The 25549-nt window shown below is 39.8% G+C and overlaps 1 protein-coding gene across 5 annotated transcripts in view; it reads left to right on the plus strand.

The window, feature by feature from the left end:
• vps4a (vacuolar protein sorting 4 homolog A) overlaps positions 1–25549 on the plus strand; it is an 86855-nt gene that overhangs the window by 3233 nt on the left and 58073 nt on the right. The gene's annotated exons all lie outside the window — the stretch shown is intronic.

Genomic DNA, 25549 nt, shown 5'->3' on the forward strand with positions numbered 1-25549 from the left:
AGATAACATTCCAATTGAGAACGAATGTGACCGTCTCCCATTGGGAATGACATAGATAAAATTCTAATTGACAACGAATGGGAGTGTTCTCCATTGGGAATGAATGTTGAATTGGTTCAAAAAATATGGAATTATAGAAAAAAATATCTGCAACGTGTGCATTATGGAAACGTTGGGAGAAATAACGCTCTGACAAGGCAGTGAAGCAACCGTGTCATTTGGCTCGTTTCAGCAGTTGCGGTGCGTTGACAGACGCACTTCCTTATAAACACAGTTTGGCACGTTTTTGCTGTGTCGATGCAGTTCAATGAGTTCATGTGTTGGTCACGTGATTGTTCTCAAGGTGCAGGTGTTGTTCTCTGAGCTCGGCACGCGCATCGGTGTTGCTGGTCCCATCACTACCCTTCACTGTTTCATCCCCCACCTGCCAGTGTCAAAATCCGCCGAAAAAATTATCCACGTAGCCTCGTTGTTGACAACCAAGAGGCAATCAGGCGGAGCTTGATGAAAGTGCATTTTTCAACGTTCTGTTCAAACGGTCTAAGATGGATGCATACTATATCAAATTAAAGATATATAATAATTTTAAGCCTTGTAAATGACACGATATTATTTATTTCATTATTTTATTATTAATGTTAACTTCTTTTTGTTGTCTTCTTTTGGGATCCCTATCATACTGATTTGAAGGGAAGAATTGAAAAAATTCTGATTTCATTAAGCAAAGACACCCATGACAGGTGCACTCACAGTAGCTTGCGAAATTATTCGGTCCCCTTGAACTTTGTGACCTTTTGCCACATTTCAGGCTTCAAACATAAAGATATGAAACTGTAATTTCTTGTGAAGAATTAACAACAAGTGGGACACAATCATGAAGTGGAACACACTTTATTGGATATTTTAAACTTTTTTAACAAATAATAAATGAAAAATTGGGCGTGCAAAATCATTCAGCCCCATTGAGTTAATACTTTGTGACGCCACCTTATGCTGCCATTACAGCTGCAAGTCGCTTGGGTTATGTATCAGTTGCAAAACAGCTCTTGCTCAGTGAGGTTGGATGGAGAGTGTTTGTGAACAGCAGTTTTCAATTCTTTCCACAGATTCTTAATTGGATTGAGGTCTGGACTTTGACTTGGCCATTCCAACAACTCGATATGTTTTTTAGTGAACCATTCCATTGTAGCTTTTGCTTTATGTTTTGGATCATTGTCTTGTTGGAAGACAAATCTCTGTCCCAGTCTCAGGTCTTTTGCAGACTCCATCAGGTTTTCTTCCAGAATGGTCCTGTATTTGGCTCCATCCATCTTCCCATCAATTTTAACATTTTCCCTGTCCCTACGGAAGAAAAGCAGGCCCAAACCATGATGTTGCCACCACCATGTTTGACAGTGGGGATGGTGGGTTGAGGGTGATGAGCTGTGCTGCTTTTATGCCAAACATAACGTCTTGCATTGTTACCAAAAAGTTCGATTTTGGTCTCATCTGACCAGAGCTCCTTCTTCCACATGTTTGGTGTGTCTAACAGGTGGCTTATGGCCAAATTTAATTGACACTTTTTATGGATAGCTTTAAGAAATGGCTTCCTTCTTGCCACTCTTCCATAAAGCCCAGATTTGTGCAGTATACGACTGATCGTTGTCCTATGAACAGATTCTCCCACCTCAGCTGTAGACCTCTGCAGTTCATCCAGAGTGATCATGGGCCTCTTGGCTGCATCTCTGATCAGTCTTCTCGTATGAGCTGAAAGTTTAGGGGGACGGCCAGATCTTGGTAGATTTGCAGTGGTCTGATACTCCTTCCATTTCTATATTATTGCTTGCACAGTGCTCCTTGGGATGTTTAACGCTTGGGAAATCTTTTTGTATCCAAATCCAGCTTTAAACTTCTCCACAACAGTATCTCGGAACTGCCTGGTGTGTTCCTTGTTCTTCATAATGCTCTCTGAGCTTTAAACAGACCTCTGAGACTATCACAGTGCTGGTGCATTTATACAGAGACTTGATTACACACAGATGGATTCCATTTATCATCGTTAGTCATTTAGGTCAACATTGAATCATTCAGAGATCCTCAGTGAACTTCTGGACAGAGTTTGCTGCACTGAATGTAAAGGGGCTGAATTATTTTGCACGCCCAATTTTTCATTTTTTATTTGTTAAAAAAGTTTAAAATATCCAATAAAGTGTGTTCCAATTCATGATTGTGTCCCACTTGTTGTTGATTCTTCACAAGAAATTACAGTTTTGTATCTTTGTTTGAAGCCTGAAATGTGGCAAAAGGTCACAAAGTTGAAGGGGGCCAAATAGTTTTGCAACCCACTGAATTTGTAAAGTTCTATGCTTCAGGTACACATACTGATTTAGTGATACAGCAGCTGTGTTGGTCACATAATACAAGCAGCTGGATCAGTCAAGTAATCTAACGCTTTTTCTACATGTAACCGTCTAATTTAAATCCACATAGACTCCCCCTTGTCGTTGTTTGTTTATTAAAAAAAAAACACCTTACATATTGCTGTTTCAAATTCGTGTACAAGCATGCCAATTCGCTAAGCGGCAGTAATGTCACAAATTCTGTACAATCAGAAAGAACTTCTGCCTCTGACTTGTTCAATCAGAAAGAACTTCTGCCTCTGACATCACCGGTATCTGCGTCTTCGTTGGGTAAAAGAGTAGCGCGATGACTCAAATCTCCGTTGAAGCTGTTCACACGCAACCACAAAACCAGAGGCTTGGGCAAATCTCCAATTTGGCCGGAGGTTTTGAAACATTCGATTATGATGGGAAAAAAAAAGCCCGGCCACCTATAGCAAATAGGGCAAAAAGGAGACATTTACTGCCCGTTTGCTGCCCCGGCTACATGTAGACAAAGCCTAATACATGAGGCTGTGTCTCCTCCCTCCTCCTCCCCAAGGTGATACCTGCGCTGACAGGGTTTTGCTTTATGAGCTCGATGCATTTGTGTTGCTGGACCCATCACCAGAATGCCATGTGTGTAGGCTAAGCCACCAGGCACTCACCATCTGCGCACAACTTCGAAGAAAACTAAAGCTTTCAACAGGCAATACCAGGAGTACTCCTTGAAATAATGATTTATCACAATAAGGAGTTTGAATGCTATTTCTAGTCAAACCAAGTGAATCTAGCAAGAAGCTGTGTAAGAAGATAATCAGCTGTTAGAGATCGTGAAGGACGATGCCCTTAAAAGTATGTTCGAAATTTCCGACAGCCAATCTGTATGGCGCGAGGTTTTCTGCAATGACCGCAACAAAAACAAAACACAGTTGACTGGATATAAATAATACACTTCAGTGTCATTGTCTCCCGTCACTACGAGATCACTTGATGTGATAAAATAAGCACAGGGCTCCCAATAAATTGGCATTAGTAGTTCTAATATTATTTGCACTTTATATTCATTAGGGCCCGAGCAGCTACCGCTGCGAGAGCCCTCTTGTTTTTCTCCGGATTGTTATTAGGGCCCGAGCAGCTACCGCTGCGAGAGCCCTCTTTTTTTCTCCAGATTATTTTTATTAGGGCCCGAGCAGCGACCGCTGCGAGGTCCCTATTGTTCCTCTCCAGATTATTATTAGGGCTCGAGCAGCGAGCGCTGCGAGGTCCCTATTGTTCCTCTCCGGATTATTATTAATAGGGCCAGAGCAGCGACCGCTGCGAGGTTCCTATTGTTCCTCTCCAGATTATTATTAGGGCCCGAGCAGCTACCGCTGCGAGAGCCTTCTTGTTTTTCTCCGGATTATTATTATTATTAGGGCTCGAGCAGCTACCGCTGCGAGAGCCCTCTTGTTTTTCTCCGGATTATTATTATTAGGGCCCGAGCAGCTACCGTTGCGAGAGCCCTCTTGTTTTTCTCCGGATTATTAGGGCCCGAGCAGCTACCGCTGCGAGAGCCCTCTTGTTTTTCTCCAGATTATTATTAGGGCCCGAGCAGCTACCACTGCGAGAGCCCTCTTGTTTTTCTCCGGATTATTATTATTAGGGCCCGAGCAGCTACCGCTGCGAGAGCCCTCTTGTTTTTCTCCGGATTATTATTATTAGGGCCCGAGCAGCTACCGCTGCGAGAGCCCTCTTGTTTTTCTCCGGATTATTATTATTATTTACTGTGCAGCGCTTTTCCAATTTTGAGGGCCTAAACATGCACGAAAAGTCACCAAAATTTGCACATTTGTCGGGCCCGGTGAAAAATTGGATAATTTTGTGTTTCCCAAAACAATGCAAAAAAAATGGCTCTGCAGCGCCACCTAAGGTTGAAAAAGTGCACCTGGTCCCGGCCCGTTTCACCTAGAGCTACGAAAGTTTTTAGGCATATGTAGGACCTAGAGACCTACAAAAAAGTCAGCGCGAGCCATGTGCTCAGATGTACAGAAAAAGAGTTATGATTTTTTGAATGTGCATTTTTGGCCCATTTTTGCACGTTTGCAGGTCCCAAACTGCTCTTTGTTTCTCCTAAACGCTTTACTCAATCGCCTTCAAATTTGCTGTGGTCAATATTCACACATAGGGGCACAACTGGGCAAAATTTGGTGCAGATCCGCTGACATATATGATAGGGGCGTGGCTTCAAATTATGTGTTCAATTTTTCCTTCGCCAAGAGTGACATAAACCTTAATAACTTTGATGTACTAGCTTAAAAAAAATCTAAAACTTCATACACACATGTAAACTTATGTCTTCAACACCGTTGAAAAAAGTTTTTTTTAAATACCATCTAGCGCCGCCTAGTGGTTGATTAAAATGTCATTTTTTACACTTTCATGTATTGTGCTCAGTCTGTTTGAGTACAACAAATGAAAATTGGTCAGAATATCAATAAGACATGGAATATTAAGATTTTAAAATTTTACGACTTTTCGATAATGGGCGTAGTCTGCACGCCACCTCAAAGTCAGATGACTCGCCAAAACGAAAAAAGTGGCTGTAATTGGCCCCAAAATGGCCTTATGAGTGGAAAATAGCCTCTCACTCCCGGCCCGTTTGACCTAAAGCTACAAAAATTTGTAGCCTTATGTAGGACCTCGAGCACTACAAAAAAGTCAGCGCGAGCCATGTGCTCATATGTACAGAAAGAGAGTTATGAATTTTTGAATGTGCACCTTTAGCCCGTTTTTGCTCATTTGCAGGTCCCGAACTGCTCCTTTTTTCTCCCAAACGCTTGACCCGATCGACTTCAAATTTGCTGTGATGTTTTATCTGACTGTGAGGCACAATTGTTCAAATTTTTGTGACGATCCGCCTTCAAATATGTTGGGGGCGGGGCTTTATATTATGCCTTTGATGATTACTTTGCCACATGTGAAACAAACCTTTATAACTCAGCTTTACAAGCTTAGAAAAATCTCAAACTTCACAGACACATGGAGACTCAAGCCCTTAACACAAGTGTTTAAACAAATCTTCAATTGCTTGTGAGGCCATCTAGTGGCAAACAAAAATGTCAGTCTGATGTCTCGCCAAAACGAACAAAGTTGCTGTGTTTGGTCCCAGATGGTCTTATCTTTTCTAAACTTCATATATTTGATGGGTTTCTAATGCGGAATACACCTATCAACGTATTTTTTGTTATAGTGCGAGCGCCACCTAGTGGCACCCAAAAATATAGCAATTTTTAAACGTTTTTAAGTGTTTAGCTGAGCCCTTTGAAGTAATATCGCTGAAATTAAGTCTGAAAAGCCTCTAGACAGCCTTGCTGACCTCCACCAAATTTTACGAAGTTTCGATAATGGGCGTGGCCTCTACGACCATTTTCATTCCGAAGCTTTATCTGTCCAGTAAAAGTTGCTGTAATTTGACCCAGATGATCTGATCTTCTCACAATTTCACACATTGCATGAAAATATTCTCCTGAACATATCGACAAAAATATATTCCAGTTTAAAGCTAGCGCCACCTAGTGGCTGCAAAAAATGTCATTAGTCGAAAGATTACAGTCAATCCTGTTTGGTTTGACCTACAGCTATGAAACTTTGTAGGCAAATGAAGGACTGCAAGACCTACAAAAAAGTCAATAGAAGTGATGTGCTAAGATGTACAGAAAAATTGTTATGAATTTTTTTAATGTGCAGTTTTGTCCCATTCTTAGACATTAGCTGGTCTCAAACTAGTGCCTTTTTCTCTTAAACGATTCACCCCATTACCTTCACCTTTGGCATGAATCATTATCCAACTGAGGGGCACACATAGCCCAAATATCGTGAAGATCTCTTGACATAAAAGATGGGGGCGGAGCTTCAAATTATGTTTAATATTTCCTTCGCCAAGAGTGACAAAAATATTATTAACTCAGCTATGACAGCTTCAAACCATCTGAAACTTTCCTGGGCCTTTAAAAGTAATGCAATAATACAGCTATGTGATAAACTTTCAAATCATTTACAGCGCCACCCAGTGGCGGACAAAAATCTCATTTTTTATACTTTTATGTACTCTGAAATGCCTGTTTGACTAAATGAACTCAAAAATGGTCAGAAAAGCTATGACACATTGGAACATTAAGGTTCTCAACTTATATGACTTTTCATTAAAGGGCGTGGCCTCTATGCAAACTCAAAGTCTGATGTCTCGCCAAAACGGTAAAAGTTGCTGTAATTGGACCTAGATGATCTGATGTTTGCAAAACTTCATATATGGGATGGGAGTCCAATGTGAAACACACCTACAAGCCTATTTTTATCATAGTACGAGCGCCACCTAATGGCAGCAAAAAATATAGCAAATCCTTAATGTTTTTATGTACTCTGCTGAGCCCCTTGAAGTGATATCCCTTAAATGTTTTCTGAAAAGCCAGTGGCCATGCCTTATGCCCTCCACAAATCAGTACGATGTTTCGACAGTGGCTGTGGCCTATATGGCATTGAAAGTCACAAAATTGGAACAATAAAAGCTGCAGTAACTCCACCCACATTGTCCCACCTTGTCTAAATTTTACATATTTGGTAAGAGTCCTGCACTGAAAACATCTACAACTACTATTTCATCGTTCATACTCCTTGTTCATACCCCAACCTGTTCATACCCCAACGTGCACAGGTCTGCGAGGGCCCTTTATAGCTGCTTGCAGCTCTAGTTAGGGCCCGAGCAGCTACCGCTGCGAGAGCCCTCTTGTTTTTCTCCAGATTATTAGGGCCCGAGCAGCTACCGCTGCGAGAGCCCTCTTGTTTTTCTCCGGATTATTATTATTATTATTATTATTATTATTAGGGCCCGAGCAGCTACCGCTGCGAGAGCCCTCTTGTTTTTCTCCAGATTATTCTTCTTCTTCTTCTTATTAGGGCCCGAGCAGCTACCGCTGCGAGAGCCCTCTTGTTTTTCTCCAGATTATTAGGGCCCGAGCAGCTACCGCTGCGAGAGCCCTCTTGTTTTTCTCCAGATTATTATTCTTATTATTAGGGCCCGAGCAGCTACCGCTGCGAGAGCCCTCTTGTTTTTCTCCAGATTATTCTTCTTCTTATTATTATTAGGGCCCGAGCAGCTACCGCTGCGAGAGCCCTCTTGTTTTTCTCCAGATTATTATTATTATTATTATTATTATTATTATTATTTACTGTGCAGCGCTTTTCCATTTTTGAGGGCCTAAACATGCACGAAAAGTCACCAAAATTTGCACATTTGTCGGGCCCGGTGAAAAATTGGATATTTTTGTGTTTCCCAAAACAATGCAAAAAAAATGGCTCTGCAGCGCCACCTAAGGTCGAAAAAGTGCACCTGGTCCCGGCCCGTTTGACCTAGAGCTACGAAAATTTTTTGGCATATGTAGGACCTAGAAACCTACAAAAAAGTCAGCGCGAGCCATGTGCTCAGATGTACAGAAAAAGAGTTATGAATTTTTGAATGTGCATTTTTGGCCCATTTTTGCACGTTTGTAGGTCCCAAACTGCTCCTTGTTTCTCCTAAACGCTTTACTCAATCACCTTCAAATTTGCTGTGGTCCATATTCACACATAGAGCCACAAGTGGGCGAAATTTGGTGCAGATCCGCTGACATATATGATAGGGGCGTGGCTTCAAATAATGTGTTCAATTTTTCCTTCGCCAAGAGGGACAAAAACCTTAATAACTTTGATGTACTAGCTTAAAAAAATCTAAAACTTCATAGACACATGGAAACTTATGTCTTTAACACCTGTAAAAAAAGTTTTTTTAAATACCTACTAGCGCCGCCTAGTGGTTGATTAAAATGTCATTTTTTACACTCTCATGTATTGTGCTCAGTCTGTTTGAGTAAAACAAATGAAAATTGGTCAGAATATCAATAAGACATGGAATATTAAGGTTTTAAAATTTTACGACTTTTCGATAATGGGCGTAGTCTGCACGCCACCTCAAAGTCAGATGACTCGCCAAAACGAAAAAAGTGGCTGTAATTGGCCCCAAAATGGCCTTATGAGTGGAAAATAGCCTCTTACTCCCGGCCCATTTGACCTAGAGCTACAAAAATTTGTAGCCTTATGTAGGACCTCAAGCCCTACAAAAAAGTCAGCGTGAGCCATATGCTCAGATGTACAGAAAGAGAGTTATGAATTTTTGAATGTGCACCTTTGGCCCGTTTTTGCTCATTTGCAGGTCCCGAACTGCTCCTTTTTTCTCCCAAACGCTTGACCCGATCGACTTCAAATTTGCTGTGATGTTTTATCTGACTGTGAGGCACAATTGTTCAAATTTTCGTGACGATCCGCAATCAAATATGTTGGGGGCGGGGCTTCATATTAAGCCTTTGATGATTACTTTGCCACATGTGAAACAAACCTTTATAACTCAGCTTTCCAAGCTTGGAAAAATCTGAAACTTCACAGACACATGAAGACTCAAGCCCTTAACACATGTATTTAAAAAAATCTTCAATTGCTTATAAGGCCACCTAGTGGCAAACAAAAATGTCAGTCTGATTTCTCGCGAAAACGAACAAAATTGCTGTATTTGGACCCAGATGGTCTTATCTTTTCTAAACATTACATATTTGATGGGTTTCCAATGCGGAATACACCTATCAACTTATTTTTTGCTATAGTGTGAGCGCCACCTAGTAGCAGCCAAAAATATAGCATTTTTTAAACGTTTTTATGTGTTTAGCTGAGCCCTTTGAAGTAATATCGCTGAAATTAAGTCTGAAAAGCCTCTAGACAGCCTTGCTGACCCCCACCAAATTTTACGAACTTTCGATAATGGCCGTGGTCTCTACGACTATTTTCATTCCGAAGCTTTATCTGTCCAGTAAAAGTTGCTGTAATTTGACCCAGATGATCTGATCTTCTCACAATTTCACACATTGGATGAAAATATTCTCCTGAACATATCGACAAAAATATATTCCAGTTTAAAGCTAGCGCCACCTAGTGGCTGCAAAAAATGTCATTAGTTGCAAGATTACAGTCAATCCTGTTTGGTTTGAACTACAGCTATGAAACTTTGTATGCAAATGAAGGACTGGAAGACCTACAAAAAAGTCAATAGAAGTGATGTGCTAGAATGTACAGAAAAATTGTTATGAATTTTTTTAATGTGCAGTTTTGTCCCATTCTTAGACATTAGCTGGTCTCAAACTAGTGCCTTTTTCTCTTAAACGATTCACCCCATTACCTTCAAATTTGGCATGAATCATTATCCAACTGAGGGGCACACATAGTCCAAATATCGTGAAGATATCTTGACAGAAAAGATGGGGGCGGAGCTTCAAATTATGTTTAATACTTCCTTCGCCAAGGTTGACAAAAATATTAATAACTCAGCTATGACAGCGTCAAACCATCTGAAACTTTCCTGGGACTTTAAAAGTCATGCAATAATACAGCTATGTGATAAACTTTCAAATCATTTACAGCGCCACCCAGTGGCGGACAAAAATCTCATTTTTTATACTTTTATGTACTGTGAAATGCCTGTTTGACTAAATGAACTCAAAAATGGTCAGAAAATCTATGACACATTGGAACATTAAGGTTCTCAACTTTTATGACTTTTCATTAAAGGGTGTGGCCTCTATGCAAACTCAAAGTCTGATGTCTCGCAAAAACGGTCAAAGTTGCTGTAATTGGACCTAGATGATCTGATGTTTGCAAAACTTCATATATGGGATGGGAGTCCAATGTCAAACACACCTACAAGCCTATTTTTTATCATAGTACGAGCGCCACCTAGTGGCAGCAAAAAATATAGCAAATCCTTAATGTTTTTATGTACTCTGCTGAGCCCCTTGAAGTGATATCCCTTAAATGTTTTCTGAAAAGCCAGTGGCCATGCCTTATGCCCCCCACAAATCAGTACAATGTTTCGACAGTGGGTGTGGCCTATATGGCATTGAAAGTCACAAAATTGGAACAATGAAAGCTGCAGTAACTCCACACACATTGTCCCACCTTGTCTAAATTTTACATATTTGGTAATAGTCCTGCACTGAAGTGATCTACAACTAATTTTTCATCATTCATAGTCCTTGTTCATACCCCGACCTGTGCATACCCCAACGTGCACAGGTCTGCGAGGGCCCTTTATAGCTGCTTGCAGCTCTAGTTATTATTATTAGGGCCCGAGCAGCTACCGCTGCGAGAGCCCTCTTGTTTTTCTCCAGATTATTATTATTATTATTATTATTATTATTATTATTTACTGTGCAGCGCTTTTCCATTTTTGAGGGCCTAAACATGCACGAAAAGTCACCAAAATTTGCACATTTGTCGGGCCCGGTGAAAAATTGGATATTTTTGTGTTTCCCAAAACAATGCAAAAAAAATGGCTCTGCAGCGCCACCTAAGGTTGAAAAAGTGCACCTGGTCCCGGCCCGTTTCACCTAGAGCTACGAAAATTTTTAGGCATATATAGGACCTAGAGACCTACAAAAAAGTCAGCGTGAGCCATGTGCTCAGATGTACAGAAAAAGAGTTATGAATTTTTGAATGTGCATTTTTGGCCCATTTTTGCACGTTTGCAGGTCCCAAACTGCTCCTTGTTTCTCCTAAACGCTTTACTCAATCGCCTTCAAATTTGCTGTGGTCCATATTCACACATAGAGGCACAAGTGGGCAAAATTTGGTGCAGATCCGCTGACATATATGATAGGGGCGTGGCTTCAACTTATGTGTTCAATTTTTCCTTCGCCAAGAGTGACATAAACCTTAATAACTTTGATGTACTAGCTTAAAAAAATCTAAAACTTCATAGACACATGAAAACTTATGTCTTTAACACATTTGAAAAAAGTTTTTTTCAATACCTACTAGCGCCGCCTAGTGGTTGATTAAAATGTCATTTTTTACAGTTTCATGTATTGTGCTCAGTCTGTTTGAGTAAAACAAGTGAAAATTGGTCAGAATATCATTAAGACATGGAATATTAAGATTTTAAAATTTTATGACTTTTCGATAATGGGCGTGGCCTGCACGCCACTTCAAAGTCAGATGACTCGCCAAAACGAAAAAAGTGGCTGTAATTGGCCCCAAAATGGCCTTATGAGTGGAAAATAGCCTCTTACTCCCGGCCCATTTGACCTAGAGCTACAAAAGTTTGTAGCCTTATGTAGGACCTCGAGCCCTACAAAAAAGTCAGCGCGAGCCATATGCTCAGATGTACAGAAAGAGAGTTATGAATTTTTGAATGTGCACTTTTGGCCCGTTTTTGCTCATTTGCAGGTCCCGAACTGCTCCTTTTTTCTCCCAAACGCTTGACCCGATCGCCTTCAAATTTGCTGTGATGTTTTATCTGACTGTGAGGCACAATTGTTCAAATTTTCGTGATGATCCGCCATCAAATATGTTGGGGGCGGGGCTTCATATTATGCCTTTGATGATTACTTTGCCACATGTGAAACAAACCTTTATAACTCAGCTTTACAAGCTTAGAAAAATCTGAAACTTCACATACACATGAAGACTTAAGCCCTTAACACAAGTGTTTAAAAAAATCTTCAATTGCTTATAAGGCCATCTAGTGGCAAACAAAAATGTCAGTCTGATGTCTCGCCAAAACGAACAAAGTTGCTGTATTTGGACCCAGATGGTCTTATATTTTCTAAACATTAGATATTTGATGGATTTCCAATGCGGAATACACCTATCAACTTATTTTTTCTTTATAGTGCGAGCGCCACCTAGTGGCAGCCAAAAATATAGCATTTTTTAAACGTTTTTATGTGTTTAGCTGAGCCCTTTGAAGTAATATCGCTGAAATTAAGTCTGCAAAGCCTCTAGACAGCCTTGCTGACCTCCACCAAATTTTACGAAGTTTCGCTAATGGGCGTGGCCTCTACGACCATTTTCAATCCAAAGCTTTATCTGTCCAGTAAAAGTTGCTGTAATTTGACCCAGATGATCTGATCTTCTCACAATTTCACACATTGGATGAAAATATTCTCCTGAACATATCGACAAAAATATATTCCAGTTTAAAGCTAGCGCCACCTAGTGGCTGCAAAAAATGTCATTAGTCGAAAGATTACAGTCAATCCTGTTTGGTTTGACCTACAGCCATGAAACCTTGTAGGCAAATGAAGGACTGCAAGACCTATAAAAAAGTCAATAGAAGTGATGTGCTAGGATGAACAGAAAAATTGTTATGAATTTTTTTAATGTGCAGTTTTGTCCCATTCTTAGACATTAGCTGGTCTCAAACTAGTGCCTTTTTCTCTTAAACGATTCACCCCATTACCTTCAACTTTGGCATGAATCATTATCCAACTGAGGGGCACACATAGTCCAAATATCGTGAGAATCTCTTGACATAAAAGATGCGGGCGGAGCTTCAAATTATGTTTAATACTTCCTTTGCCAAGAGTGACAAAAATCTTAATAACTCAGCTATGACAGCTTCAAACCATCTGAAACTCTCCTGGGCCTTTAAAAGTAATGCAATAATACAGCTATGTGATAAACTTTCAAATCATTTACAGCGCCACCCAGTGGCGGACAAAAATCTCATTTTTTATACTTTTATGTACTGTGAAATGCCTGTTTGACTAAATGAACTAAAAAATGGTCAGAAAAGCTATGACACATTGGAACATTAAGGTTCTCAACTTTTATGACTTTTCATTAAAGGGTGTGGCCTCTATGCAAACTCAAAGTCTGATGTCTCGCAAAAACGGTAAAAGTTGCTGTAATTGGACCTAGATGATCTGATGTTTGCAAAACTTCATATATGGGATGGGAGTCCAATGTGAAACACACCTAGGAGCCTATTTTTTATCATAGTACGAGCGCCACCTAATGGCAGTAATGAATACAGCAAATCCTTAACGTTTTTATGTACTCTGCTGAGCCCCTTGAAGTGATATCCCTTAAATGTTTTCTGAAAAGCCAGTGGCCATGCCTTATGCCCTCCACAAATCAGTACGATGTTTCCACAGTGGGTGTGGCCTACATGGCGTTGAAAGTCACAATATTGGAACAATAAAAGCTGAAGTAACTCCATCCACATTGTCCCGCCTTGTCTAAATTTTACATATTTGGTAAGAGTCTTGCACTGGAGTCATCTACAACTACTTTTTCATTGTTCATAGTCCTTGTTCATACCCCGACCTGTTCATACCCCAACGTACAGGTCTGCGAGGGCCCTTTATAGCTGCTTGCAGCTCTAGTTATTATTATTATTATTTACTGTGCAGCGCTTTTCCATTTTTGAGGGCCTAAACATGCACGAAAAGTCACCAAAATTTGCACATTTGTCGGGCCCGGTGAAAAATTGGATATTTTTGTGTTTCCCAAAACAATGCAAAAAAAATGGCTCTGCAGCGCCACCTAAGGTCGAAAAAGTGCACCTAGTCCCGGCCCGTTTGACCTAGAGCTACGAAAATTTTTTGGCATATGTAGGACCTAGAGACCTACAAAAAAGTCAGCACGAGCCATGTGCTCAGATGTACAGAAAAAGAGTTATGAATTTTTGAATGTGCATTTTTGGCCCATTTTTGCACGTTTGCAGGTCCCAAACTGCTCCTTCTTTCTCCTAAACGCTTTACTCAATCGCCTTCAAATTTGCTGTGGTCCATATTCACACATAGAGGCACAAGTGGGCAAAATTTGGTGCAGATCCGCTGACATATATGATAGGGGCGTGGCTTCAAATTATGTGTTCAATTTTTCCTTCGCCAAGAGTGACATAAACCTTAATAACTTTGATGTACTAGCTTAAAAAAATCTAAAACTTCATAGACACATGAAAACTTATGTCTTTAACACATTTAAAAAAAGTTTTTTTCAATACCTACTAGCGCCGCCTAGTGGTTGATTAAAATGTCATTTTTTACACTTTCATGTATTGTGCTCAGTCTGTTTGAGTAAAACAAATGAAAATTGGTCAGAATATCATTAAGACATGGAATATTAAGGTTTTAAAATTTTACGACTTTTCGATAATGGGCGTAGTCTGCACGCCACCTCAAAGTCAGATGACTCGCCAAAACGAAAAAAGTGGCTGTAATTGGCCCCAAAATGGCCTTATGAGTGGAAAATAGCCTCTCACTCCCGGCCCGTTTGACCTAGAGCTACAAAGATTTGTAGCCTTATGTAGGACCTCCAGCCCTACAAAAAAGTCAGTGCGAGCCATATGCTCAGATGTACAGAAAGACAGTTATGAATTTTTGAATGTGCACTTTTGGCCCGTTTTTGCTCATTTGCAGGTCCAGAACTGCTCCTTTTTTCTCCCAAACGCTTGACCCGATCGACTTCAAATTTGCTGTGATGTTTTATCTGACTGTCAGGAAAAATTGTTCAAATTTTTGTGATGATCCGCCATCAAATATGTTGGGGGCGGGGCTTTATATTATGCCTTTGATGATTACTTTGCCACATGTGAAACAAACCTTTATAACTCAGCTTTACAAGTTTAGAAAAATCTGAAACTTCACAGACACATGGAGACTCAAGCCCTTAACACAAGTGTTTAAAAAAATATTCAATTGCTTATAAGGCCATCTAGTGGCAAACAAAAATGTCAGTCTGATGTCTCGCCAAAACGAACAAAGTTGCTGTGTTTGGTCCCAGATGGTCTTATCTTTTCTAAACTTCATATATTTGATGGGTTTCCAATGCCGAATACACCTAACAACGTATTTTTTGTTATAGTGCGCGTGCCACCTAGTGGCAGCCAAAAATAGAGCATTTTTTAAACGTTTTTATGTGTTTAGCTGAGCCCTTTGATGTAATATCGCTGAAATTAGGTCTGAAAAGCCTCTAGACAGCCCTGCTGACCTCCACCAAATTTTACAAAGTTTTGATAATGGGCGTGGCCTCTACGACCATTTTCATTCCGAAGCTTTATCTGTCCAGTAAAAGTTGCTCTAATTTGACCCAGATGATCTGACCTTCTCACAATTTCACACATTGGATGAAAATATTCTCCTGAACATATCGACAAAAATATATTCCAGTTTAAAGCTAGCGCCACCTAGTGGCTGCAAAAAATGTCATTAGTCGAAAGATTACAGTCAATCCTGTTTGGTTTGACCTACAGCTATGAAACTTTGTAGGCAAATGAAGGACTGCAAGACCTACAAAAAAGTCAATAGAAGTGATGTGCTAGGATGTACAGAAAAAATGTTAAGAATTTTTTTAATGTGCAGTTTTGTCCCATTCTTACACATTAGCTGGTCTCAAACTAGTGCCTTTTTCTCTTAAACGATTCACCCCATTACCTTCAACTTTGGCATGAATCATTATCCAACTGAGGGGCACACATAGTCCAAATATCGTGAAGATCTCTTGACAGAAAAGATGGGGGCCGAGCTTCAAATTATGTTTAATACTTCCTTCGCCAAGAGTGACAAAAATGTTAATAACTCAGCTATGACAGCTTCAAACCATCTGAAACTTTCCTGGGACTTTAAAAGTCATGCAATAATACAGCTATGTGATAAACTTTCAAATCATTTACAGCGCCACCCAGTGGCGCACAAAAATCTCATTTTTTATACTTTTATGTACTGTGAAATGCCTGTTTGACTAAATGAACTAAAAAATGGTCAGAAAAGCTATGACACATTGGAACATTAAGGTTCTCAACTTTTATGACTTTTCATTAAAGGGCGTGGCCTCTATGCAAACTCAAAGTCTGATGTCTCCCCAAAACGGTGAAAGTTGCTGTAATTGGACCTAGATGATCTGATGTTTGCAAAACTTCATATATGGGATGGGAGTCCAATGTGAAACACACCTACAAGCCTATTTTTTATCATAGTACGAGCGCCACCTAGTGGCAGCAAAAAATAAAGCAAATTCTTAATGTTTTTATGTACTCTGCTTAGCCCCTTGAAGTGATATCCCTTAAATGTTTTCTGAAAAGCCAGTGGCCATGCCTTATGCCCTCCACAAATCAGTACGATGTTTCGACAGTGGGTGTGGCCTATATGGCATTGAAAGTCACAAAATTGGAACAATAAAAGCTGCAGTAACTCCACCCACATTGTCCCACCTTGTCTAAATTTTACATATTTGGTAAGAGTCCTGCACTGAAGTCATCTACAACTACCATTTCATTGTTCATAGTCCTTGTTCATACCCCGACCTGTTCATACCCCAACGTGCACAGGTCTGCGAGGGCCCTTTATAGCTGCTTGCAGCTCTAGTTAGGGCCCGAGCAGCTACCGCTGCGAGAGCCCTCTTGTTTTTCTCCAGATTATTCTTCTTCTTATTATTAGGGCCCGAGCAGCTACCGCTGCGAGAGCCCTCTTGTTTTTCTCCGGATTATTATTATTATTATTATTATTATTATTATTATTTACTGTGCAGCGCTTTTCCATTTTTGAGGGCCTAAACATGCACGAAAAGTCACCAAAATTTGCACATTTGTCGGGCCCGGTGAAAAATTGGATATTTTTGTGTTTCCCAAAACAATGCAAAAAAAATGGCTCTGCAGCGCCACCTAAGGTCGAAAAAGTGCACCTGGTCCCGGCCCGTTTGACCTAGAGCTACGAAAATTTTTAGGCATATGTAGGACCTAGAGACCTACAAAAAAGTCAGCGCGAGCCATGTGCTCAGATGTACAGAAAAAGAGTTATGAATTTTTGAATGTGCATTTTTGGCCCATTTTTGCACGTTTGTAGGTCCCAAACTGCTCCTTGTTTCTCCTAAACGCTTTACTCAATCGCCTTCAAATTTGCTGTGGTCCATATTCACACATAGGGGCACAAGTGGGCAAAATTTGGTGCAGATCCGCTGACATATATGATAGGGACGTGGCTTCAAATTATGTGTTCAATTTTTCCTTCGCCAAGAGGGACAAAAACCTTAATAACTTTGATGTACTAGCTTAAAAAAATCTAAAACTTCATAGACACATGGAAACTTATGTCTTTAACACCTTTAAAAAAAGTTTTTTTAAATACCTACTAGCGCCGCCTAGTGGTTGATTAAAATGTCATTTTTTACACTTTCATGTATTGTGCTCAGTCTGTTTGAGTAAAACAAATAAAAATTGGTCAGAATATCATTAAGACATGGAATATTAAGGTTTTAAAATTTTACGACTTTTCGATAATGGGCGTAGTCTGCACGCCACCTCAAAGTCAGATGACTCGCCAAAACGAAAAAAGTGGCTGTAATTGGCCCCAAAATGGCCTTATGAGTGGAAAATAGCCTCTCACTCCCGGCTCGTTTGACCTAGAGCTCCAAACATTTGTAGCCTTATGTAGGACCTCGAGCCCTACAAAAAAGTCAGCGCGAGCCATATGCTCAGATGTACAGAAAGAGAGTTATGAATTTTTGAATGTGCACTTTTGGCCCGTTTTTGCTCATTTGCAGGTCCCGAACTGCTCCTTTTTTCTCCCAAACGCTTGACCCGATCGACTTCAAATTTGCTGTGATGTTTTATCTGACTGTGAGGCACAATTGTTCAAATTTTTGTGATGATCTGCCATCAAATATGTTGGGGGCGGGGCTTTATATTATGCCTTTGATGATTACTTTGCCACATGTGAAACAAACCTTTATAACTCAGCTCTACAAGCTTAGAAAAATCTGAAACTTCACAGACACATGGAGACTAAAGCCCTTAACACAAGTGTTTAAAAAAATCTTCAATTGCTTATAAGACCATCTAGTTGCAAACAAAAATGTCAGTCTGATGTCTCGCCAAAACGAACAAAGTTGCTGTGTTTGGTCCCAGATGGTCTTATCTTTTCTAAACTTCATATATTTGATGGGTTTCCAATGCGGAATACACCTATCAACGTATTTTTTGTTATAGTGCGAGCGCCACCTAGTGGCAGCCAAAAATATAGCATTTTTTAAACGTTTTTAAGTGTTTAGTTGAGCCCTTTGAAGTAATATCGCTGAAATTAAGTCTGAAAAGCCTCTAGACAGCCTTGCTGACCTCCACCAAATTTTACGAAGTTTCGATAATGGGCGTGGCCTCTACGACCATTTTCATTCCGAAGCTTTATCTATCCAGTAAAAGTTGCTGTAATTTGACCCAGATGATCTGATCTTCTCACAATTTCACACAATGGATGAAAATATTCTCCTGAACATATCGACAAAAATATATTCCAGTTTAAAGCTAGCGCCACCTAGTGGCTGCAAAAAATGTCATTAGTCGAAAGATTACAGTCAATCCTGTTTGGTTTGACCGACAGCTATGAAACTTTGTAGTCAAATGAAGGACTGCAAGACCTACAAAAAAGTCAATAGAAGTGATGTGCTAGGAAGTACAAAAAAATTGTTATGAATTTTTTCAATGTGCAGTTTTGTCCCATTCTTAGACGTTAGCTGGTCTCAAACTAGTGTCTTTTTCTCTTAAACGATTCACCCCATTACCTTCAACTTTGGCATGGATAATTATCCAACTGAGGGGCACACATAGGCCAAATATCGTGAAGATCTCTTGATATAAAAGATGGGGGCGGAGCTTCAAAATATGTTAAATAATTCCTTCGCCAAGAGTGACAAAAATCTTAATAACTCAGCTATGACAGCTTCAAACCATCTGAAACTTTCCTGGGACTTTAAAAGTCATGGAATAATGCAGCTATGTGATAAACTTTCAAATCATTTACAGCGCCACCAAGTGGCGGACAAAAATCTCATTTTTTATACTTTTATGTACTGTGAAATGCCTGTTTGACTAAATGAACTAAAAAATGGTCAGAAAAGCTATGACACATTGGAACATAAAGGTTCTCAACTTTTATGACTTTTCATTAAAGGGCGCGGCCTCTATGCCAACTCAAAATCCGATGTCTCGCGAAAACGGTAAAAGTTGCTGTAATTGGACCTAGACGATCTTATATTTTTAAAACTTCATATATGGGATGGGAGTCCAATGTGAAACACACCTACAAGCCTATTTTTTAATCATAGTACGAGCGCCACCTAGTGGCAGCAAAAAATATAGCAAATCCTTAATGTTTTTATGTACTCTGCTGAGCCCCTTGAAGTGACATCCCTTAAATGTCTTTTGAAAAGCCAGTGGCCATGCCTTATGCCCTCCACAAATCAGTACCATGTTTCGACAGTGAATGTGGCCTATATCGCATTGAAAGTCACAAAATTGGAACAATAAAAGCTGCAGTAACTCCACCCACATTGTCCCACCTTGTCTAAATTTTACATATTTGGTAAGAGTCCTGCACTGAAGTCATCTACAACTACTTTTTCATCGTTCATAGTCCTTGTTCATACCCCGACCTGTTAATACCCCAACGTGCACAGGTCTGCGAGGGCCCTTTATAGCTGCTTGCAGCTCTAGTTATTATTATTATTATTATTATTATTTACTGTGCAGCGCTTTTCCATTTTTGAGGGCCTAAACATGCACGAAAAGTCACCAAAATTTGCACATTTGTCGGGCCTGGTGAAAAATTGGATATTTTTGTGTTTCCCAAAACAATGCAAAAAAAATGGCTCTGCAGCGCCACCTAAGGTCGAAAAAGTGCACCTGGTCCCGGCCCGTTTGACCTAGAGCTACGAAAAATTTTTGGCATATGTAGGACCTAGAGACCTACAAAAAAGTCAGCGCGAGCCATGTGCTCAGATGTACAGAAAAAGAGTTATGAATTTTTGAATGTGCATTTTTGGCCCATTTTTGCACGTTTGTAGGTCCCAAACTGCTCCTTGTTTCTCCTAAACGCTTTACTCAATCACCTTCAAATTTGCTGTGGTCCATATTCACACATAGGGGCACAAGTGTGCGAAATTTAGTGCAGATCCGCTGACATATATGATAGGGGCGTGGCTTCAAATAATGTGTTCAATTTTTCCTTCGCCAAGAGGGACAAAAATCTTAATAACTTTGATGTACTAGCTTAAAAAAATCTAAAACTTCATAGACACATGGAAACTTATGTCTTTACCACCTTTAAAAAAAGTTTTTTTAAATACCTACTAGCGCCGCCTAGTGGTTGATTAAAATGTCATTTTTTACACTCTCATGTATTGTGCTCAGTCTGTTTGAGTAAAACAAATGAAAATTGGTCAGAATATCAATAAGACATGGAATATTAAGGTTTTAAAATTTTACGACTTTTCGATAATGGGCGTAGTCTGCACGCCACCTCAAAGTCAGATGACTCGCCAAAACGAAAAAAGTGGCTGTAATTGGCCCCAAAATGGCCTTATGAGTGGAAAATAGCCTCTTACTCCCGGCCCATTTGACCTAGAGCTCCAAAAATTTGTAGCCTTATGTAGGACCTCAAGCCCTACAAAAAAGTCAGCGCGAGCCATATGCTCAGATGTACAGAAAGAGAGTTATGAATTTTTGAATGTGCACCTTTGGCCCGTTTTTGCTCATTTGCAGGTCCCGAACTGCTCCTTTTTTCTCCCAAACGCTTGACCCGATCGACTTCAAATTTGCTGTGATGTTTTATCTGACTGTGAGGCACAATTGTTCAAATTTTCGTGACGATCCGCCAAGAAATATGTTGGGGGCGGGGCTTCATATTAAGCCTTTGATGATTACTTTGCCACATGTGAAACAAACCTTTATAACTCAGCTTTCCAAGCTTGGAAAAATCTGAAACTTCACAGACACATGAAGACTCAAGCCCTTAACACATGTGTTTACAAAAATCTTAAATTGCTTATAAGGCCACCTAGTGGCAAACAAAAATGTCAGTCTGATTTCTCGCGAAAACGAACAAAATTGCTGTATTTGGACCAAGATGGTCTTATCTTTTCTAAACATTACATATTTGATGGATTTCCAATGCGGAATACACCTATCAACTTATTTTTTGCTATAGAGTGAGCGCCACCTAGTGGCAGCCAAAAATATAGCATTTTTTAAACGTTTTTATGTGTTTAGCTGAGCCCTTTGAAGTAATATTGCTGAAATTAGGTCTGACAAGCCTCTAGAGAGCCTTGCTGACCTCCATTAAATTTTACGAAGTTTCGATAATGGGCGTGGCCTCTGTGACCATTTTCATTCCGAAGCTTTATCTGTCCAGTAAAAGTTGCTGTAATTTGACCCAGATGATCTGATCTTCTCACAATTTCACACATTGGATAAAAATATTCTCCTGAACATAGCGACAAAAATATATTCCAGTTTAAAGCTAGCGCCACCTAGTGGCTGCAAAAAAAGTCATTAGTCGAAAGATTACAGTCAATCCTGTTTGGTTTGACCTACAGCTATGAAACTTTGTAGGCTAATGAAGGACTGTAAGACCTACAACAATGTCAATAGAAGTGATGTGCTAGGATGTACAGAAAAATTGTTATGAATTTTTTTAATGTGCAGTTTTTTCCCATTCTTAGACATTAGATGGTCTCAAACTAGTGCCTTTTTCTCTTAAACGATTAACCCCATTACCTTCAACTTTGGCATGAATCATTATCCAACTGAGGGGCACACATAGTCCAAATATCGTGAGGATCTCTTGACATAAAAGATGGGGGCGGAGCTTCAAATTATGTTTAATACTTCCTTCGCCATGAGTGACAAAAATCTTAATAACTCAGCTATGACAACTTCAAAACATCTGAAACTTTCCTGGGACTTTAAAAGTCATGCAATAATACAGCTATGTGATAAACTTTCAAATCATTTACAGCGCCACCCAGTGGCGGACTAACATCTCATTTTTTATACTTTTATAAACTGTGAAATGCCTGTTTGACTAAATGAACTCAAAAATGGTCAGAAAAGCTATGACACATTGGAACATTAAGGTTCTCAACTTTTATGACTTTTCAATGAAGGGCGTGGCCTCTATGCCAACTCAAAATTCGATGTCTCGCGAAAACGGTAAAAGTTGCTGTAATTGGACCTAGACGATCTGATATTTTTAAAACTTCGTATATGGGATGGGAGTCCAATGTGAAACACAACTACAAGCCTATTTTTTATCATAGTACGAGCGCCACCTAGTGGCAGAAAAAAATATAGCAAATCCTTAACGTTTTTATGTACTCTGCTGAGCCCCTTGAAGTGATATCCCTTAAATGTTTTCTGAAAAGCCAGGGGCCATGCCTTATGCCCTCCACAAATGAGTACGATGTTTCCACAGTGGGTGTGGCCCATACGGCATTGAGAGTCACAAAACTGTAACAATAATAGCTGCAGTAACTCAACCCAAATTGTCCCACCTTGTCTAAATTTTACATATTTGGTAAGAGTCCTGCACTGAAGTCATCTACAACTAAGTTTTCATCGTTCATACTCCTTGTTCATACCCCGGCCTGTTCATACCCCAACGTGCACAGGTCTGCGAGGGCCCTTTATAGCTGCTTGCAGCTCTAGTTATTATTATTATTATTATTATTATTTACTGTGCAGCGCTTTTCCATTTTTGAGGGCCTAAACATGCACGAAAAGTCACCAAAATTTGCACATTTGTCGGGCCCGGTGAAAAATTGGATATTTTTGTGTTTCCCAAAACAATGCAAAAAAAATGGCTCTGCAGCGCCAACTAAGGTCGAAAAAGTGCACCTGGTCCCGGCCCGTTTGACCTAGAGCTACAAAAATGTTTAGGCATATGTAGGACCTAGAGACCTACAAAAAAGTCAGCGCGAGCCATGTGCTCAGATGTACAGAAAAAGAGTTATGATTTTTTGAATGTGCATTTTTGGCCCATTTTTGCACGTTTGCAGGTCCCAAACTGCTCCTTGTTTCTCCTAAACGCTTTACTCAATCGCCTTTAAATTTGCTGTGGTCCATATTCACACATAGGGGCACAAGTGGGCAAAATTTCGTGCAGATCCGCTGACATATATGATAGGGGCGTGGCTTCAAATTATGTGTTCAATTTTTCCTTCGCCAAGAGGGACACAAACCTTAATAACTTTGATGTACTAGCTTAAAAAAATCTAAAACTTCATAGACACATGGAAACTTATGTCTTTAACACCTTTAAAAAGAGTTTTTTTTAATACCTACTTGCGCCGCCTAGTGGTTGATTAAAATGTCATTTTTTACACTTTCATGTATTGTTCTCAGTCTGTTTGAGTAAAACAAATGAAAATTGGTCAGAATATCATTAAGACATGGAATATTAAGGTTTTAAAATTTTACGACTTTTCGATAATGGGCGTAGTCTGCACGCCACCTCAAAGTCAGATGACTCGCCAAAACGAAAAAAGTGGCTGTAATTGGCCCCAAAATGGCCTTATGAGTGGAAAATAGCCTCTCACTCCCGGCCCGTTTGACCTAGAGCTCCAAAAATTTGTAGCCTTATGTAGGACCTCGAGCCCTACAAAAAAGTCAGCGCGAGCCATGTGCTCAGATGTACAGAAAGAGAGTTATGAATTTTTGAATGTGCACTTTTGGCCCGTTTTTGCTCATTTGCAGGTCCCGAACTGCTCCTTTTTTCTCCCAAACGCTTGACCCGATCGACTTCAAATTTGCTGTGATGTTTTATCTGACTGTGAGGCACAATTGTTCAAATTTTTGTGATGATCCGCCATCAAATATGTTGGGGGCGGGGCTTTCTATTATGCCTTTGATGATTACTTTGCCACATGTGAAACAAACCTTTATAACTCAGCTTTACAAGCTTAGAAAAATCTGAAACTTCACATACACATGAAGACTTAAGCCCTTAACACAAGTGTTTAAAAAAATCTTCAATTGCTTATAAGGCCATCTAGTGGCAAACAAAAATGTCAGTCTGATGTCTTGCCAAAACGAACAAAGTTGCTGTGTTTGGTCCCAGATGGTCTTATCTTTTCTAAACTTCATATATTTGATGGGTTTCCAATGCGGAATACACCTATCTACGTATTTTTTGTTATAGTGCGAGCGCCACCTAGTGGCAGCCAAAAATATAGCATTTTTTAAACGTTTTTATGTGTTTAGCTGAGCCCTTTGAAGTAATATCGCTGAAATTAAGTCTGAAAAGCCTCTAGATAGCCATGCTGACCTCCACCAAATTTTACGAAGTTTCGATAACGGGCGTGGCCTCTATGACCATTTTCATTCCCAAGCTTTATCTGTCCAGTAAAAGTTGCTGTAATTTGACCCAGATGATCTGATCTTCTCACAATTTCACACATTGGATAAAAATATTCCCCTGAACATATTGACAAAAATATATTCCAGTTTAAAGCTAGCGCCACCTAGTGGCTGCAAAAAATGTCATTAGTCGAAAGATTACAGTCAATCCTGTTTGGTTTGACCTACAGCTATGAAACTTTGTAGGCAAATGAAGGACTGTAAGTCCTACAAAAAAGTCAATAGAAGTGATGTGCAAGGATGTACAGAAAAATTGTTATGAATTTTTTTAATGTGCAGTTTTGTCCCATTCTTAGACATTAGCTGGTCTCAAACTAGTGCCTTTTTCTCTTAAACGATTCACCCCATTACCTTCAACTTTGGCATGAATCATTATCCAACTGAGGGGCACACATAGTCCAAATATCGTGAAGATCTCTTGACAGAAAAGATGGGGGCGGAGCTTCAAATTATGTTTAATACTTCCTTCGCCAAGAGTGACAAAAATATTAATAACTCAGCTATGACAGCTTCAAACCATCTGAAACTTTCCTGGGACTTTAAAAGTCATGCAATAATACAGCTATGTGATAAACTTTCAAATCATTTACAGCGCCACTCAGTGGCGGACAAAAGTCTCATTTTTTATACTTTTATGTACTGTGAAATGCCTGTTTGACGAAATGAACTCAAAAATGGTCGGAAAAGCTATGACACATTGGAACATTAAGGTTCTCAACTTTTATGACTTTTCAATAAAGGGCGTGGCCTCTATGCCAACTCAAAATCCGATGTCTCGCCAAAACGGTAAAAGGTGCTAAAATTGGACCTAGATGATCTGATATTTTTAAAACTTCGTATATGGGATGGGAGTCCAATGTGAAACACACCTACAAGCCTATTTTTTATCATAGTACGAGCGCCACCTAGTGGCAGCAAAAAATATAGCAAATCCTTAATGTTTTTATGTACTCTGCTGAGCCCCTTGAAGTGATATCCCTTAAATGTTTTCTGAAAAGCCAGTGGCCACGCCTTATGCCCTCCACAAATCAGTACGATGTTTCGACAGTGGGTGTGGCCTATATGGCATTGAAAGTCACAAAATTGGAACAATAAAAGCTGCAGTAACTCCACCCACATTGTCCCACCTTGTCTAAATTTTACATATTTGGTAAGAGTCCTG

This window comes from Hippichthys cyanospilos, chromosome 6 (genome assembly GCF_059441005.1).
Source record: "Hippichthys cyanospilos isolate Australia breed blue-spotted pipefish chromosome 6, RoL_Hcya_1.0, whole genome shotgun sequence".
NCBI classification, from domain to species: domain Eukaryota; kingdom Metazoa; phylum Chordata; class Actinopteri; order Syngnathiformes; family Syngnathidae; genus Hippichthys; species Hippichthys cyanospilos.